Here is a 20,102-nt window from a genome sequence, read left to right on the forward strand (position 1 = left end):
CAGGTGGTATTCTTTATAGTCCTGACAAAAGAGGCAAAAGGCAAGGGGGAAGGCAGGGAGGAAGGTGTGACTGGCCTTGGGAAAGCTTTGACTGAAGGTTGGGTCAGCGATTTGTGCCCCAAATGAAGGCTGGGGAAACCTGAGCCTGGTGCCTGGAACTGCGATATCACTCATCATGACTTCTGCTTCTGTCTGGCGTGCACGACTTCCAGCCCTCCCTGCTGGTCAGGCTATCAGAGCACTGCCCGAGAAGAAATTACATTGTACTCGGAGACGCGATAACTTCAGAGCAGGCTGTTTTCTTCACACTGGGACACAGTGCAGCCTCCCCCTTCTGTCTCCTCACATTGTGCCTGTTTTAACACACAGCCAGGACAAAAGTCCACTATGTGTGACTCCCTCCCCCAGCTCACCCTCTGGTGCTGCTCCCTGCCCCCATCAGCAGAGATAGGCACACCCTGCAGTGATGTGATCTGGGGTTGGCATCCTAAGGACTCGACTGCTTCAGGAATTGCAAATGTTCCGATTAAAACCAGCAGGGTTAATCTGAGCACAAGTTGCTGTAATGCTGAAGGAAATAACAGTTTGCTGGGTTTCTCTGACTCCCCAGGTCCAGGACAGAAAACATTTACAGAGAGGAAAGGAACAAAGAAGAGAAAGGAAAGGAAGTCTACACACATGGCTGTGTGGTTTCAGCCCTAATTTCACCCAGATGAGGCCAGTGGCGATTGCGTACTGTTTTCTGCACAAACATACCTGCACCTAGTCTTATAATTGCACTGTTTTGTGGGCAGACACAACTTCTAGACATCACTGGGAAACCACAGGAAGAACCTTGTGTTCTAGATCCATCTGGGAGATGAGGGTTACCCCCAGCCACGTCAAACCAGCCCGGGTTCTGTTGTCTTGCGTGGAGGGTCCTACGGGCCAGGGAAGGATGCTCAGGGAAAGACAGATGGGAAAGAAGCCCTTTATCATCCCTGGATGTCTAGACCTTTTGAAATGTTCCGTCACTATATTTTGTTATTTTTTAAGGCAACGCTGTCTCTGAGTATTGACCAGTTCTTGAAAGGTCAGTTGTTAGGGTGAGCAGGATTTGCAGAAAACAAAGGAAAGGAAGTATACTAAAGAAAACAATACAGAGTCTCAACATGCCTTGAAAACTCTAGGAATCTGAAACTCATCTGGCAGACTTGAGACTGTGCCTCTCGTCATGAAGAATTTATGGCAGAGCAAATGCAGAGTGCAGTGGGATGGGGAAGGGGGACATAGTAGAGTCCCTTTCAGCTCCCATCCAGTCCAGAGTGAGCAACCGTGGCTCACCCAGGCTGTAGAGGGAGCCCCATGGGATGACTGCAGTTCTGCTTGGCTCTGCCATGGTCTGAGCCCTTGGGATCCCAGCTGCCTATTCCAGCCACTCAACTCATAGGCAGCTCTGACAATAGCTTTTCCCACAGGATCAACCCCCATCAGAGATGACTTCTCAGTCTCTATGAGGACTTGTGTGTGTTAAAGAGCACACAGTCTGTAATCTAGGTATAAATGCAGCATCTACTTTGGCAGAGTTTTTCTGAATCTCCATAAATCCGGATACATTTTCTCCAGGATTGGGATTCTCCATCCAGGTCTCTCGTTACTTCTGTCTTGAAATCTGTATTCTTCTTTTCTCAATGCAGTCCATTTCAGAGAGCAGATGATATTTAAACTGGGCCTTAACACGTGTCTAAGAGTTCACCAGGCAGATGGTATTTGCCGTTGCATTCACTCAGAAGCATTCGTGCCTGCTTCTGAATGCCAAGCACGGTGCAAGCATTGCGTTTACAAAGACGAGGTCACTGACTTCAAGGAAGATACAATTTAATGCAGGAGACAGACGTAGAAATAATTAACTATGATAGAAAGCTGAATGGAATAAGGGCTAAATAGCAGCATTTGAAATGACTTCTGCCTTGAGATTCAATCTGCTACTGTCTGAGTCTAGGCTGAGCCCCTGGCTATCTGAGAAGTATGTCTATTGTCCTCTACCTCTTCTGAACTAACTCAATATAAGTCAACCTTTTATTCCTTCCTCTGAATGTCTGCCCTATTCCTCCTGCGAAGAGTGCCTTGATGTAGACTTCTTTCAACCAAATGACAATAATGATCAATTTCTGAATGCCCAGTGATTCACAAATATCTTTGGGCCTTGGAGAAGTCATTGTATTGTTAAGTGGGAAAACCTGGATTTACACCCCAGTGTGTGGAATCTTAAGTGCTCTTACTACTACATCATCATGTTACCATATAAGTTGAATTTGGGGTTGAATTGAACTACTCAGCATCACTTTGGAATGAGATGGGGTATACATATATTTTTTTAAATCTCATTTAATCCTTGCAGCAATCTTATGAGTTCAAGATGATATATACTTTCTTGGAAGTATAGAGACTTATCTTGTTTAAAATTAAGAGTGATAGTAATACTGGACAATTCCATAGTGCTTTAAATTTTCCAAAGAGCTTGCACACACATTATATCATCTCATCCACTTAACCACTTACATATACAGTCAGATGGCACCAACATTAGTTACCTCAAATATATCATCTATTCAAATAACTCATTCATGGCAGGCATTCTTCTAAGTGCTTTACGTATATTAATTCATGAGACCCTACAAGAAGTCATGGTTGGCCAGGCGTGGCAGCTCATGCCTGTAATCCCAGCACTTTGGGAGGCCAAGGCAGGTGGATTGCCTGAGCTCAGGAGTTCAAGATCAGCCTGGGCAACACAGTGAAACCCTGTCTCTACTAAAATACAAAAAATTAGCAGGGCATGGCAGCATGTACCTGTAATCTCAGCTACTTGGGAGGTAGAGACAGGAGAATCGCTTGAACCTGAGAGGCAGAGGTTGCAGTGAACTGAGATTGCCCCTCTGCTCTCCAGCCTGGGTGACACAGTGAGACTCCATCTCAAATTTTAAAAAAAGAAGTCATTCTTATGATTAAAAAGTTTTTTAAAAAGAAGTCATTCTTATGATTACCATTTTAAAGATGAGTAAACGGAAACACAGAAGGGGTAAGTAACTTGCCCTGGACTGCAGAATCAGTAAGTGCAAAACTGGAATTTGAACCCAGGCAGTCTGTCTCTTAAGTGTTGTGCTATACTAAGAAGGATTCCTTCTGCTACTTTTTGAGCCAGGTTTCCTAGCTATAAGGAGTCAACTTTTTATCCCAGTTTCTAGCTAGCTGAAAAATCCAAAGCTTGTATGTTTGACTTATTTCTTGGGCGTTTCTAGGGGCAAGATGTGCTGTAAGTTTTGAGCAGTGACCAGGTAGCTCTAGGAAAAAATGTATATATTAGGCATGAAGTTGTATAAGAGCATGACATTTTGCGGGGAGCAGCATTCAGCAGGCTTGGCTGTGGGTGCATAGGCTAGAATAATGTAGATGAATGTGGAAGGTAACGTGGTACCAGATTGTGCAGGGTCTCATATGCCATGCTAAGAAATGATCACATTATGCTGCAAGTGATGGGGATCCATGGAAGAACTTTAAGGAGAAGATTATAACTAACAGATTTTTTCTTTAGAAAAATTATGCTGGGTGCAGTGGCTCACACCTGTAATCCCAGCATTTTGGGAGGCTGAAGCAGGTGGATAGCTTAAGCCCGGAAGTTTGAGACCAGCGTGGGCAACATGGAGAAACCCTATCTCAAAAAATCTAGCCAGATGTGGTGGCACTTGCCTGTAGTCCCAGCTACTTGGAAGGCTGAGGCAGGAGGATCACCTGAGCCCTGGAGGGGAGGCTGCAGTGAGCTGAGATTGCACCACTGTACTCCAGCCCGGGCAACAGAGCAAGACTCTGTCTCAAAAAAAAACACATGTTCTTGTATCAGTATGGAGGATGAAATAGAGGGGAGGAGGCCAGATACCACAAAGAGCCTTTTGCAATGGTTCAAACAAGAGTCAATGAGATTAGACAAGCTGTAAAGGGGTGACTACCACCAAGCTAAGGCACTAGCATGGAGAATAGAGAAGATGGGACAGGCTTGAGGGCTATTTGAGAGAAAGAGGCAAGACTTTGTAAACGGGTTAAAGAGAAGGAGAGGGAGGATATGTGATTATTTCTCACATTTTTGTCTTGACTAACTTGGGAGATGGTGACACTATTAACTAAGGGAATATGAGCGTAATAGGTTTTTATGGGGGAGATGATCAGTTTGGTTTTGAAAACTTGATCTTGAAGTGCTCTGGGGAATCTAGTTATAGGTACTTAGAAATAGTAGGTGTTTCTTACAAATCAATAAATAAAAGAACATCTCTATAGAATAAAATGGACAAAGAAAACAAAACCACAATTTTCAAAGGGAGAAATACAAGGAACAATAAACAAAAAATTAACAAATAAAAATTGAAATTCTTTTGAAATAATGATAAAATAATGGACAAAATGAAAAACAATGCTATTATCTATTCTTGGTAAGGGTTTGGGAAAACTGATATTCTCGTCCATTGTTGGTGAAGAACATACATTGGTACAATCATTTTCTTGAGGATAATTTGACCAAATACATGAGCAACTTTTTATTTTTATTTTTATTTTTTTATAAAGACAGGGTCTCGCTATGTTGTCTAGCCTGGTCTCGAACTCCTGAGCTCAAGTGATCCTCCTGGTTTGGCCCATCCCAAAGTTCTGGGATTACAGACATGAGCCACCATGCCTGGCCTTGTTTATGAGCCACTTTAAAAAGGTTTGTATGTTTGAACACAGCAATTTAGCCACAAGAAAGGCATCACCATATTGTTTATGATAATGTAAAATATTGGACGAGGCTAATGTACAAAAATTAGAAGAAAAGTTTAAAAGAATTTTGATAGTCATATCATGAAATACTATGCAGTTATTAAAATGATGGTGTAGGAATGTACTTAGTCATCTGGGAAGACTACAACAAAAAATAATCACCAAGCAATGTGTAATTATGTCAGTATTTGGTCAATATGTATGACCAATATTTTAGCAAAAAAAAAAGATAGATTTTTATACCAAATATTTAATATATTGCATAAAAATGTTTATAAAGTTAGATATACATCAAATTATTAGTAGTGATTATTTCTGAAAGTTGGAATTTCAGGTTTTTGCCTTTTGCATTTTCTTTGTTTACTTGCATTTCCCAATTTTCTATAGAAATCGTGTATTATGGGCCAGGCACAGTGCTCACGCTTGTAATTCCAGCACTTTGGGAGGCTGAGGCAGGCGGATCACCTGAGGTCAGGAGCTCAAGACCAGCCTGGCCAATATGGTGAAACCCCGTCTCTACTAAAAATACAAAAATTAGCCAGGAGTGGTGACGGGCACCTGTAATTCCAGCTACTTGGGAGTCTGAGGCAGGAGAATTGCTTAAACCCAGGAGGCAGAGGTTGCAATGAACTGAGATCGTGCCACCACACTTCAGCCTGGGCAACAGAGCGAGACTGTCTCAAAAACAATAACAATAACAACAACAAAATCATGTATTACTTGTGGAATCTTAAACAGTAACTTAAAAGTCTAAAGTATTCAGTAATAAAGATTACTTTTACAGAAGAAATGAACCTGAAGCTTAGTAGGTGATGAGTACTAAAAGTGAAGAATTGGGAGTCACTGACTTTTAGATGAGAGTGGATGAAACAACCCAGGGAGAGCAGGCAGAGAGTGAAAGCAAAACCTAAGCTGAACGCTGTGGCTCAAGCCTGTAATCCCAGCACTTTGGGAGACTGAGGTGGGTGGATCCCTTGAGACCAGGAGTTTGAGACCAGCCTGGCCAACATAGTGAGACCCTGTATCTACAAAAATTAAACAAAAAAACTTAGCCACACATGGTGGTGCACAGTTGTAGTCCCAGCTACTGGGGAGGTTGAGGTAAGAAGATCGCTTGAGCCCAAGAGGTCGAGGCTGCAGTGAGTTGTGATTGCACCACTACACTCCAGCCTAGGTGACAGAGTTAGACCCTGAAAAAAGAAAAAAGAAAGAAAAGAGAAAGAAAGAAAGAAAAGAGAAAGAAAGAAAGAAAAGAGAAAGAAAGAAAAGAGAAAGAAAGGAAAGAAGGAAGGAAGGAAGGAAGGAAGGAAGGAAGGAAGGGAGGAAGGAGGGAAGGGAAAGAAAGAAAGAGGGACATGGGTGCAGCTGGAAACCATCATTCTCAGCAAACTTTCACAAGAACAGAAAACCAAACACCACATGTTCTCACTCATAGGTGGGAATTGAACAATGAGATCACTTGGCCATGGGAAGGGGAACATCACACACCAGGGCCGATTATGGGGGGGGGGAGGGGGAGGGATGGCATTGAGAGTTATACCTGATGTAAATGATGAGTTGATGGGTGCTGACGAGTTGATGGGTGCAGCACACCAACATGGCACATGTATACGTATGTAACAAACCTGCACGTTGTGCACATGTACCCTAGAACTTAAAGTATAATAAAAAAAAAGAAAGAAAAAGAGAAAGAGAAAGAAAGAAAGAAAGAAAGAAAGAGAAAGAAAGAAAAGAGAAAAAAGTGAGCCCTGGAGATTAACAAGATTTATGGAGTTAGTGAAGGGAAATTCATTAAGATTTCCTGAGAAAGAATACTAGGAGGAATGGTGGTTGATCAAAAGCAAGTCATGCTCTGTGATAAAGATCAAAGAAGGAGGTTTCTTAAAGAATGAAGTGATCACTGTGGTGGGCAACAAAGAGGTCCAGTAGATTGAAGGCTGAAGGGTGGTTCTCAGGAAAAAAAAAAAAAAAGAGCAGGTCGGAGAACTCTCAGATGACTCTGGTCTGGGCTGGGTGTTGCTGCACAGTGAAACATTGGAGATGGCAAGTGGAGTTTACTCTTTGAGGGATCTTTGTGGATAGAAAAGCAAGAGGACATGGCTTTTGTGGGGGAAGCAGAGTTGAATAATGGGATGTTTTTAACAGAAAAGACTTGGATATGTAATTAGGTTGAGTAGAAGGAGCCATTATTAGTGAAGAAATTGAAGAGATGAGGGGAAGTGGGGATGAATAATGGACAAAATTAGAGAAATGTGGGAGAGGAAGACATAAGCGTACACGTGAGTGGATTGGCCTGGAACTGAGAGAGCGGTTAGTTCTGGAAGAGGGAGGACCCGCCCTTTCTGCGAGGTAAGAGGGAAGGCATCCTGAATGCTGAGCTGAGCTGCCCACATCCACACATCAGGACTGTAGGCTGTGTTGTCCCAGGTGCTGGGTGTTCCTTTCTTCTTTGAGAATGGCCTCAGTTGAAGAGTTGCCTTAAGCAAGGCCACAGCTCTTCCTGGGGCATCCCACATCTTGCTCTCAGAAGGGTCTTCTGCCTGGTTAAAAGCGCTGCTGAGACTAACTTGAAATTCTCAATGATTTTATCTTTGAATTTGTGTTTCATTAATCTGATGGGACAATGGAGCACACGTGTGAACAGAAGGAAAACAGCCCAGGTGCATGCCCCTCATTTCTTGCTGCCTCCTTTGGATACAGCATTCAGGATCACTGTGCAGCTTCCATCACATGCTTAATTTGTACTCACTTTGAGTCTCGCTGAGCTCTCATGCATCGTGGCTTCACAGAATTCTGTGCTCATGCTTCATATCAACAGGTCTATAACTGAGTAAGCAAGATACTTGCAACCCACCAGGCCATACTTTCCATTCATCCAGAACTTGCTTTGAACTCAGAAAGAAGGCAGTGGCATTCTAAGAAGCACAAACGACCAAGAAACCCTATCATATCCCTTTCTATGTGCATTACTTTCCTGTATTAGCCAACCACTTATGCTGAAAATGATGACATATGAGGAAAGCGAAAAACAGAGCAACACGTATTTCCTTTCCCTTTCAGTCTTTGTTTATTCACCAGTGAGCCGAAGGTAAGAAGTATTGATAGAATATGTGCATACCAAGAAGTGAAACAAAACCAGGTTTGAGCAGCATTTCCACTATTCTGGTAAGAACAAGATACAAATATGTGCCCAAGGTATGAAATTCCAGTGAAGTGATTCTCTATGTGTGTGTGTGTGTGTGTGTGTGTTCTTATATTTACATCTAAAACTGGCATTGCACAACATAAAGATGAACAGTAAAATTTATGCTAATGGTTTAAAATTTTAACTTTACTTACCTCTCATGTTTTATAAGTAATAAAGTATTTTCAAAGCAAAAAGCTAATAGCAAAGATGTGGAATCAACCCAAACACCCAGCAATGATAGACTGGATAAAGAATATGTGTTACATATATACCCTGGAATACTATGCAGCCATAAAAAGAAATGAGATTATATCCTTTTCAGGGACATGGGTGGAGCTGGAAGCCATTATCCTCAGCAAACTAATGAAGGAACAGAAAACCAAACATGGCATGTTCTCGCTTATAAGTGGGAGCTAAATGATGAGAACACATGGACATATAGGGGGGAACAACACATTCTGGGGCCTATGAGGGGAATGGGGGAGAGAGAGCATCAGGAGGAACAGCTAATGGATGCTGGGTTTAATACCTAGGTGATGAGTTGATCTGTGCAGCAAACCACCACGGCACACCTATGTCACAAACCTGCACATCCTGCACATGCACCCTGGAACTTAAAAGTCAGGAAAAAAATATAATAAAAATAAACAAACAAATAAATAAATAAGAAAGAAAAAAGCTTTGGCCAGGTGTGGTGGCTCACACCTGTAATCCTTGCACTTTGGGAGGCCAAGGCAGGAGGATTGCTTGAGTCAGAAGTTTGATATCAGCCTGGCATCACAATGAGACCCCATCTCTACAAAAGTTCTTTAAAAATTTAAAAAAGAGAGAAAAGAAAGTAAAAGGCTTTATAGGCAAGTATTTTAAAGGGTACTTTTCCCTCCCTGCTTTTTGAACAAGGGGTCCCGAATTTTCACTTCACACTGGGTCCACAGATTATGCAGCTGGCCCTGGCTGGGAGCCTTGGGCAAATTACTCAACCTTAGTTTCTTTAGCTGCAAACGGATGAAAAAGATGAAGACAGTTAATATATATAAAGGGCTTTCCATACGGCCCAGCAAAAGTCATGCTATGTGTTTGCCACTGTTATCAGAGAAGTAACTATGTGGCTGAATCTGGAGGTCAAGGAAGGACCAGAGGGCTGGTGGAGAGAAGATGGGAAGAGTTCGAAAGACTAGAGGTCTGGAAAGGGAGATGCATGGTTCTAAAGGAGCCACAAGTAGAAAGATAAGAAGTTGGCTTTAGGGACTGGGCTTTTTAAACTTAAGGGTTTGCTAATGAAACAGTTCTAGGTGATGACAAGATCCAGGGTGTTGCCATGGAAGTGGGTCACTTAAATTAAATGAAGGTGAAATGTGTTGGTCGCAAAGGAAATCAAGAAACTGCGAGTTCAAGTTATTAGATGAATCACCTGCTTGGAGACTGAAGCCATTTGGGATGATGACAGAGATTTGGGCGGGAAGAAGACTTAAGTGCTAGCGGTGGAAGGTCTGTAGGAATCTGCGAGAGTGACTGAGGTCAGCGAATGGCTTCAATGGGACTGCGAAGAGTGTGGCAAGAGGAAGAGCAGTTGGATGTTGGAGCTCAAAAGAGGAAGAACAATTGAATGGAGTTGTTTGTTTCAATATGAGGTTTTGCCCCAAAAGGCTGAAAACAGCAGCAGCCAAAATTTAATATAGAAAATACCAAAAGCATATCCTTGATCCTAAAGGCAAGCAAAATGAAGCCCAGGACTAATAGGAAAACACTAAGCCCTAATTGGGAAGTATTAGGATCACAGACACAAATGTGAGCCAAAGATCAAAGAACAGCAAACCAGAGGAAGCACTGGAACACAGGGAGTCGGGGAATAAGTGGGGAGAAGTCCAATCATTGGATGAGGCCATCAGACTATAAGGGATCCAGCTAAATATCTGGTCATCCTGCTGGCTACAGACATTGTACACAGCCTCTGGGAGCCTGGAGTAGCTGTGGAAAGTCCATTTTACCTCTGCCCCACAGAGGGCATCCCTTGCTGCCAAGTTCTCTGAAGGGCAGCAGCCCACCTCCCATCAATGAAATGGTGAGCATGTGATAAAATATGTCCAGAACATTTTTTTATTACAGCTGGTCTGAGTGCTTGCTTCGGCAGCATATCCACTAAAACCAGAATAATACAGAAAAGATTAGCCAAAAAAAGAAGTATAACTGGTCTGACACCCCTGAGGTTGCCAATGTCTGCATGTTTCCAGAATATTCTCACATTAAAACAAAAACAAAACAAACAAACAAAAAACCAGCAACAACAAAATTTGGGCTTCTCAGGTCTCAGAAGGTGGAGGTGAGGTGTCCTCTGTCTGGTCCTCAGTCTATGACGCTCTTGGCTGTGCTCCTCATCCAGGTCCACACAGGTGAACTGATACCATGGAGAGTCCCAAGGCCATGGCCTGGGTGCTCAGTACTCACAGATACCCATGGAGCCCTCCAGAGCCACCTGATCCTCCCTCCTCAGAGGATCTGCATTCCCTGGGGCTCAGATATCTGCCTTGATGGCAACCGCAGGCCTCTTCCTTCTCCTTTCTCTTCCTGAGGATCTGGCTATCCTCTCCAGGATCAGAGGTAGGCCCTCCTCCTCAGCCAGCCATTTTCATTTCAAACCCCACACTACACACCCACCACGTTTCTCCCCTATATGTCAAATCGCATTTAATCGCTTGATCATTGTCAAGTTTTAGCAAAAATAATGGCATCTGGCAACTTCTCCTTTGTGCTATGAAGCAGAGGTAAATGTTATTAACCGAATAAAAAAACTTAGACCTCAAGGACACAAAAGCCTGGAAGAGAGATAGAAGGAGGGGTGGGGAGGAGGAAAGGAAATACCTTTCCTGCCTTTGTGTTGAGCCTACTGCAGAGAAAAACAAGACACAGGTAATTTCTGAGTCAGTTATTCTGCTCCATTAAAGTCTCAATAAATTGCCTTGCTATAATGCAAATTCTCTGGAATGTGAGCATGGTCTTTGGTAGATTCAGGATTTACCCCTGGAGGGGAGCATAATGAAGACATGAAACTAGTTAGGTGTCCCAGAGGCCTGTCATGGTGGCTGGGGGAAGGTGTCTGAGCCTGAGACAGGAGCTGACCGGGTCTTGGGCATCTGATGCCCCAGAGGAGCCAAGTTCTTACTGTGCCCAGTGACCTTCCCGCAGTTCCCCAGAAAATGACATTAAGCCTAATCACATGTGTTCAGGCATACAAATGGATATCAGAAAGCATTTGCCTGAGGTTGGGGGTGAAAAAGAGAATGTATTTCTGAGCCAAATACAATAAGCAAAGTGCGCAAACCTTCTCAGGATTACTTATTAGCCAAGGGAAAAGGAGTTGGGGAGAGGGATTGGGGAGGGAGACGAGGCTGGGAGTCCTGCAGCCACAGAATCTGAGCAGATCCTGGTCTTTGCTCTCATTTCAGGTAACAAGATGGAAGAGTTAAGAGCCCTTTTATTTATTTATTTTTTAAATGAAGAAAACAGCCCTCTTGGGTCTCTCACTCCCAGTTAACACTCACCACACTACCTGAGCTCTTAACTCAGGGCCAGGGTCAGGGAGAGACTCTGAAAATAATAGCAATGGCCACATTTTGCTCGGAAACCACATCTTTTTTCTTTGTGCTTTCCCTGTTTTCACCTCATTCATTTCCAGAAGTGGTAGCAGGTCCGTGCTTTTTGTTTTTCTCTCTCTCTCTCTCTCTGTCTCTGTGTGTGTGTGTATGTGTGCGTGTGTGTGTGTGTGTGTCTTACAACCCTGGCAAGGGGAGTAAGTAAGAAAATCAATATTTGTTTCAAATGTGAAATTTACAGGAAGGGCCTGGGGGAGGAGAGAGAAGTTGAGGCAGATGACTGGAATGCTCAGGAAAGAGGGGCCTTCTTGGAGGATGGCCAGCCATTCCCTGAGAGGAGCCCACCCCTGAGGGAGGGGCTGTCCTCTGGCTGCTCAGGTAACAGACTGAGGCCTTACTCGGGGAATGGCTTTGTGGAGGGCCAGGCTGAGACTGTGGTGCAGGGGACGACAGGCAGGAGGGGAAGCTAGGAGTGGGTTGGTAGGTGGACTGGGTGGGCCTAAAGGATTTCTTTTGGGGAAATGGTGGGGACAGCTGTCCTAAATCCACTGCCCTGGAAATATCGCTTTTGAAGAGATTGTTAACATTGCTTGACAGATGCACTACCAGTCTTTAGCCAGAGAATTCTCTGGAACCATAAAAGATACCCTGGGGACTGTCCAGTCTGTGGGCTGCAGTGTTGACGGCTGCCACCCTCATGACATCATAGACAATATCGATGGCGGCTCAGAGGAGCGCCCAGCTGGTTAAAAAGCACAAAGGAAAATATTTCAATAAAGGACCATTTGACAACTAGTAAAATAAATAAATAATAAATAAATAAATAAACAAACAAACCCACTCCCCAAGGAATAAAGTCACACTAGTGCCAGGGCAGGCCCGACAGCCAAAGCTGGACCTTACAGACCATGGGGATTCTTAACTTCAGTTAGGAGGCAGGGCTTTGCTTCAGGGAGGTTCCTATACTTTGTCACAGGACCTCCTGTAGTGACTCAGCTACAGAGATGGCTACAGTCCTTGAGGGAGAGGCAGAGAAAGCTGACAAGAGTTATGGAAGATGATGAAACCCTGGCCATGTGGTCGAAGATTCAGGGCCATTCTCTAGCCCCAGACTCTAGCAGGGAACCAAAGTAGGAGCCCACTGTGCTGTCTGAGCCATCATGAGTGCGGCCATCTGAACCTTGGTGAGTACCTAGGTCACCCAAGGCCACTAGATGCTGAATTGAAGATAGCAAAATTCAGACCATGCCTCCTGGTACAGATGGAGCTGTCACATGGCCATGCTGGGGTCAGCTTCTACTCAAAGTCTAGGAGAGTGTCAGCCTGCAGACGAAAGGTCCTCGGGGCCTACAATGGAAATGGACTGAAAGCTGGCAGGGGCTGATAGACCCAGGGAGAAAGAAGGACGGGGAAACCAGCATGCAGTGGCTCTTTCCATGAAGAAATGGCAGGAGCCCAAGCTGCCTCTGCAAGTGGAGAAGAGTATGGAGCAGAGCCACAGCAATGCAGAGCTCTACTGCCAGCTGACAGTGGGATCCTCCAGAAATAACCCAACCTCCGTGCACCCTAGTTTCTTTATCTTGGGGAAAACATATTTTATAGATAGAAATCTAATCTACAATGTAGGTTTATAAGAACTACTCTAAACATTTCTTTAAATCAACTGGAACCCATTCTAGGTTCCTATTCTTCTAAGCAAGTGAATAATTATTTAGTCTTAGTCATTGAGGAGACTCCCTGCCCTAGGGCTGTGCAAAGGTCCCGGTATCTTACGCAGTGCAGAGACATCTGGAAGTCTTTTATTCATCCAGTGACTACTTTTTGACATCTGCTTGAACCAAACACTGTTCCCGGTACAGAATGTATGAGCAAAAGAGACAGAGTGTCTGTTCTCAAGAAGTTTACGTTCTGTAGGGGATGGTAAGAAAGGGGAGGTGTGTGTCCATGTGGCATGTGTCGGTTGAGGGTAAGGCAAAAGATGAGTGAAGAGATGAATCAGCCAATAAATATAATGATTTCAGGGAGAGGCAAATGTGGTTTTGCAGAGTCCAATATATAATATACCTGTTCCCAGCCTGTGTTCTGAACCGTTGGAGAGACAGATATGTGAGTCAGACAGTGGAGACCTAAGCACCATGGCTAATCATAGCTAGGTTGGAGGATGTGGCTCCAGCCCATGGTTGGAGTGCAGCAACCATGGCCTTCATGGCGCTGTACCCTGGAATTAGGCAGATTTGCACATCCAGTTTTAGGCCGTGATGGTTGACCACAGGCCTCCATCTGCAAGGGCAGAGCCTCTACCCCAAAGCCTACTTCCCCATAGCCGGTCAGCACTCATGTTCTCTGCCTGAAGTTTGTCCCAACAAGAAAGGGGGGGCCCATGTAGTCCCAGGAACTTCTCCGAATTTGCCAACCAGGTAAGACACACCTGCTCTGCAGAGGAATGGGTAAGGGCTGGGGAGATCATCAGACTGTCTGATGGAAAGTCCTTCCCATGGAAGGGAACCTTGGAACCTTGTACCCTCCTAATGCTATGGGGTAAACAGTGTAGAATGATAGGCTGGAGAGTGAGGGGTGGGGGAACATGGTGATTACTTTAGCCTGAATGGTTAGGAAAGGCACTCTGAGGAGGTGACATTTGATTAGAGACCCAGATGATGGGAATGAGCCACTATGTGAATATTTGGAAAGGAGCTCTCAAGACGTGGGGGTGGGGGCGGGGGAAGTACAGGGAGTGGGTGGAGGCTCTAAAGAGGGAGGGAATTTGGTGTGTTCAAGGAGCAGAAAGCACAAGCCAGTGCTGCTGGAGTGAGTAACAAAACAGGCAACGTTGGAGGCTAAAGTCAATAAGATAGCAGAGGCTGCTTTGTCCTAGTCCAATGGCAAATCGCAGCTTCTGGAGTTTTCTAAGTGCAAACCAATTCAGCACCGGGCAAGAGTCATCCTTCCAGAGAGCTCACCTCTCTTGATTCCTAGACTCATGTTTTTTCTGTTATCATGTGCGGTCTCTTCCCAGAAACAGAAGGATTTGTTATCCCTGCCCTATCTTCCTCAAACAGTTGTGCTGAAGATGAAAACGTAGAGCCTGTGACAAAGCTCTGAAGAATCACAAGTGCGGTTAACCAGCTCCTAACTAAGCTGTAACCCTCCGCTCTTGCCCTGCGGCTACAGGTTGTGGCTAGAGGCTCAACTTAGGGTTGGGCAGCCTAGGAAATTGAAAAAGGAGTAGGATATCCAGAGATGACAGAATCCAACCTCCCCACTTTTAGAGGAGTTCAGATCAGCAAGGAGAGGCATCCTGGTCGGGTAGCAGAAGAAGTGGGGTACACCCCAGGACTTTGGGTCCCTAGAGTTCTTTCCATTGCCCTTTGTGAAGATAATGCCCTTGTTTTCCTAACATAGGTTCCTTTCTTAAGTGCCAAGAATGAATGAACAAATAAGCATTCGGGGAGCCTCTATTATGTTTAAAGACTTTCTCTTTGTCCTGGTTCCACATTCAGTACCTCACTTATTTTTTTCTCTCCCCTCTGTCTCCCCCTTCCCCTCCCTTTCTCCCTCTTTTAATCTACTGTGATCTTGAGCCTCCCTGATACTGTTTTCCCTTCTATATTCAGGCCAATCCTAATTGCCCTCCCTATGATACAGGGTGATTGCGGTATTTCAGTGAGATAACAAATGCAAAACACTTTGTAAACTGTAAGGTTTTACTAAGCTGTAAGGAGAAATGTTTTTATCATTAGCTGAGGGAAGGTAAGAGCCCTTCAGGGTGGGTGAGCAGCCCCTACTTGATGCAACGTCCCCTGCTCTTGCTTCCCTGGACTCCCCCTGCCCTCCCACCAGTTCCCTGGCCTGTCGTTTATCTTCCTGCAACTGTTTTCCTCCCCCCACCCACTCTGCTTCCACCCCCAAGGGGAACTCAGCCCAGACACATCAGCTGATAGTTAGCAAAGTGCCTGCTTTTAAACCTAATTATCTCAATGGGCTTGCTTGGGGCACAGGGGGTCAGGGTATGGATGGGAGGTCCCATCACAAGCCTCCAGGTCCCCTGGGAGTAGGCGGCTCCTCTGGCAGCCTCCCAGCACTCTGGCTGGCCACACCCTACACAAGATTTCAAATCCATGCTGGCCAGGAAGAGAAAATAAAAACTCAGAGGAGTAGGTTCACAGCAAGGTTTCTCAACCTGCTCTAATTTGGGCCAAAGCTTTGTTCTGGAGTGTTCTGAGCAGTGTAGCATATTTAGCAAGATGGCAACCAAAACTGTGATAAACAGTGACACGAACACACACGCTCAACTTTTTCATTATTTTAGTGTTAATCTATGGGTCTATTCTCTAAATGCTGCCATTTTGCTCTTGATGTACTCTGTGTGTGTGTGTGTGTGTGTGTGTACACGTGTGCACATGTGCGCCACGGCAAATGACTGGAGGAGCTGTCTGCAATGACATGTATAGTGGCTCCAATGTGATTGATATGCTGAACAATATGAGCATAAAGCAGATTTCACGTTTGCTCATGCACGATGCTGTCCTCCAGAAACACTAGGTGAACACAGAAAACTGAACCAGCTGCAGTGAATACACAAAACACACGCACATACATCAAACATCTTCAAAAAGAGGGAGCATGAGCAAGCCAGCACACTTCCCTTGTCAAACTCCTGCACTTTTCCTTTTTTGCCCAGTAGATGGGGACGGGGTGGACAAGAGCTGGTCTGGAGGTGAGGAGGCTGTGTGGAGTTGAGTTACAGCACCAGGAGCACCCTGGACTATTAGGGAACTAGAATGAAGTTGTTAGCAGCTGCGAATCTGCATGGGTCTGCAGCAACCTCAGTTCTCCTCAGAAGAAAGAATTTGACCGAGGGGCATAAGGCAGAAGGAGACACCCAGGCAAGCTTCAGAGAAAGAGTGGACGTTTATTAAAAAGCTTTAGAGCAAGAATGAAAGAAAAGTACACTTGGAAGAGAGCCAAGCGGGTGACTTGAGAGATCAAGTGCGTGGTTTGACCTTTGATTTGTTTTTTTGTTTTGTTTTTTGTGTTTTTTTAGATGGAGTTTCCGCTCTTGTTGCCCAGGGCATGATCTCAGCTCACTGTAACCTCCGCCTCCCGGATTCAAGCAATTCTCCTGCCCCAGCCTCCCGAGTAGCTGGGCTCACAGGCACCCGCCACCACACCCAGCTAATTTTTTGTATTTTTAGTAGAGATGGGATTCCACCACCTTACCCAGGATGGTCTCCATCTCCTGACCTCAGATGATCCACCTGCCTCAGCCTCCTTAAGTGTTGGAGTTGTAGGTGGGAGCCACTGCGCCCGGCCTGATTTGGGGTTTTATACATTGGCATACTTCTGGGGTCTTGGATTACTTCTCCCCGATTCTTCCCTTGGGGTGGGATGACCACGTACTCAGTGGCCTGCCAGCGCTTGGGAGGGGAGCTTGCACAGTGTGTTTACTGGAGTTGTAGGCGTTCTTCCTAGTCCAGTGTTCCTAAAGGAAGGTCAAATACCAGTTAAATGCTGCCATTTTGCCTCTTGGCATGCATGCCTGTGCCCACTCACCCAACTCCTGAGATCTTGTTGGGTAGCTTTGCTGATGACCAGTTTCAGGCATTTTCTTTTCTTTTCTTTTCTTTTTTTTTTTTTTTTTGAGACAGTTTTTTCTTTTTCTTTTTTTTTTTTTTTGAGACAGAGTCTCACTCTGTCACCCAGGCTGGAGTGCAGTGGCCGGATCTCAGCTCACTGCAAGCTCCGCCTCCCGGGTTTACACCATTCTCCTGCCTCAGCCTCCCGAGTAGCGCCCGGCTAGTTTTTTGTATTTTTTAGTAGAGACGGGGTTTCACCGTGTTAGCCAGGATGGTCTCGATCTCCTGACCTCGTGATCCGCCCGTCTCAGCCTCCCAAAGTGCCGGGATTACAGGCTTGAGCCACCGCGCCTGGCCTTGAGACAGTTTTGTTCTGTCACCCAGGCTGGAGTGCAGTGGTATGATCTTGGCTTATTACAACCTCCACCTCCTGGGTTCAAGCGATTCTCCTTCCTCAGCTTCCAGAGTAGCTGGGATTACAGACACCCGTCACCACGCCGGGCTAATTTTACACTTTTAGTAAAGATGGGATTTCACCATGTTGACCAGGCTGGTCTCGAACTTCTGACCTCAGGCGATCCGTCTAGCTCGGCCTCCCAAAGTGTTGGGATTATAGGCATGAGCCACTGTGCCTGGCCCCAGTTTCAGGTTTTTTCTATCTATTGAGAAACTGCCTTTCCCTGGCATTGGCTGTAACCAATTATTACTTTAGACAGCTAACAACTACCTGACCATCACCTGATGGTCACCTGACATTCCTGGTGGTAGGGGGCTCTCTCCCGCCCTGCTCATCCCTAACTACCTACTGTAACAAAGTAATGAAGGAGCTAGGAGGAGGTAAAAATGGATAATTTGAACCAGTGGGTAGAAATAAGAGAGCCAAGTCAACGAGAGAAGGATTTTGTAACAATCAGGGCAATCATGGAATGGATTGGTTGAGTGTTTCTCATTCCTGAATGAAAAGGAGGATGTGTTGTGGAAGGGAAGACAACAATGGGTAGGTGTTTTGACTCAAAGACCCACATGTTTTTTTTCTGACTTTGAGGTTCCATAATGTTATGAAAACTGCTGTAGGAAATGCCAGTTTTGAACAAGGAAGTGAGTTCCTAGAATGGGCGCGTTAAGAGAATTAATCTGGAAGTTCTGAGAGACCCATTGAAAGAGGTAGAAAGGCTCCCAGAGGAAAGGCCTCATTGTGGAGACCACATCATAAAATCATGGAGACCTAAATGTATGTGCCGAGGCAGAGACAGAAAGAATGAGGGTGAATGGGTAAGGAATAGGAATGTAAGGATCAAGGGAGAGCTTTTTCCTGGGTCCTCTGAAGGTTCTCTGAAAAATCAACTCACCAAAGGTAGAATAATTAGAGAGAAGGCATACAAATTTATTTAATGTAGGCACAGAGTATTCACAGGAAGGATCACCGAATAATTACCCACCCCTCAAGGTAGATCAGAAGCTTATACAACATCCTGGCAAAATAGGTTATAAGAGAGAGGAGAGAGAAGAATTCTGTGGAGGGGATTACTAAATGAACGGGTCAGGGAGCAGAGATCAACTTGTACATAATCTTGAGAAAGGGTCTGTTCAGGTGCGGTGATATTCTTGGTCTTAGAGGGAGAGGAAGAAAAAAACTATTGCTACTTTTGATGGGTCTGGGCCTTAGATAAGGGCTTTGGGAGAGACGATTGGGGCTAGGGGTCGGGGGAAGGTCAGAGAGACCTTGAGCCTTCCTCAGTTTGTCATGACAAAGTACCATATTTTGTGGTATCAGTTTCTGAGCCCCCACAGGAACTAGCAGGATTTGGAATTGATCAGATTTGGGGGAAAGCATGGAGAAGAGGAAGAAGTAATGAGGGGGGGACCCCCCACTGTCATAAACATGGATGACTAAAATGATTGTTAACTGTGGGGGAAGATGATGAGTGTGGTTTTATACTATGCTATTTTTAAGAAGGTACGTGCTGTAATCTGTTTAATGATAGGTTTTACGCAGGAATCATCATTGTACTCTAGAAGCATCTAGCACAGTGCTGGGCACAGAACAGGCAGTACATGATAATGGGTTGACTATTAGTTGCAAGGGTCCTGGTGACAAATCCAGGCCCTAATACCTCAGGCAGTGTGTGGTATGTGAACATTCTCTTCTCAGAGCTCTCAATGACTCATTTGGTGGGATAAACAAATTCATGTGCCATTCTGATAGGGACCCGGTTGGGGTGGGGGTGTAGAACAATGGGAGAGGTATTTTATAGTTCATCAGGATATTGGTATCCACAGCTCATTTTGTACATAAGTATTAATAGCACTTCCAGGATCTAGACACATTAAATGCTGAGTGACAGTGAGGCATTCAAGTAGAAATGCCCAGAAGGCAGTTGGAGACACTCAACTGGAGCTAAGGAAGGAAGTCAGGGCTACTGCTTGAGATATGAGAGATGTCACACTTCAAGGAAGAAGATGTGAAGGCTGGAGAAGCAAGTGACCCACCTGAGCCTCAGGCAGGCCCAGTGATGAAAAGGAGTGAGGGAATAGGGAGTGGGGATTGGGAAGGCCAGTGAAGAAGGCAGCCCAGTGTGTCCAGGAGGAGGCGGAGGGAGGAGAGAATGCTGTAAAATGCTGCAGGGGATGAGGCAGAAGAGCTCTGAAAAATGTATTTAATCTGGCACAGAGGTAGGGTTGTAGGTAACAGCGAGAATGTAGCTCTAATGGAGTGTTGAGGATGGAGTTCATATCACAGGGTGTCACCAAATAACTGGGCAGGAAGGAGACCTGAGTAGGGGTATAAATGGACAATTTTGTCTGTGAATGGAAGGTGAAGTTTAGAGATGTGTGGTCAGCCAGGCGCAGTGGCTCATGCCTGTAATCCTAGCACTTTGGTAGGCCGAGGCCGGTGAATCACGAGGTCAGGAGATCGAGACCATCCTGGCTAACATGGTGAAACCCCGTCTCTACTAAAAATAC

This window comes from Trachypithecus francoisi, unplaced genomic scaffold, assembly GCF_009764315.1.
Source record: "Trachypithecus francoisi isolate TF-2019V2 unplaced genomic scaffold, Tfra_2.0 Lachesis_group8, whole genome shotgun sequence".
In the NCBI taxonomy this organism is placed as follows: Eukaryota; Metazoa; Chordata; class Mammalia; order Primates; family Cercopithecidae; genus Trachypithecus; species Trachypithecus francoisi.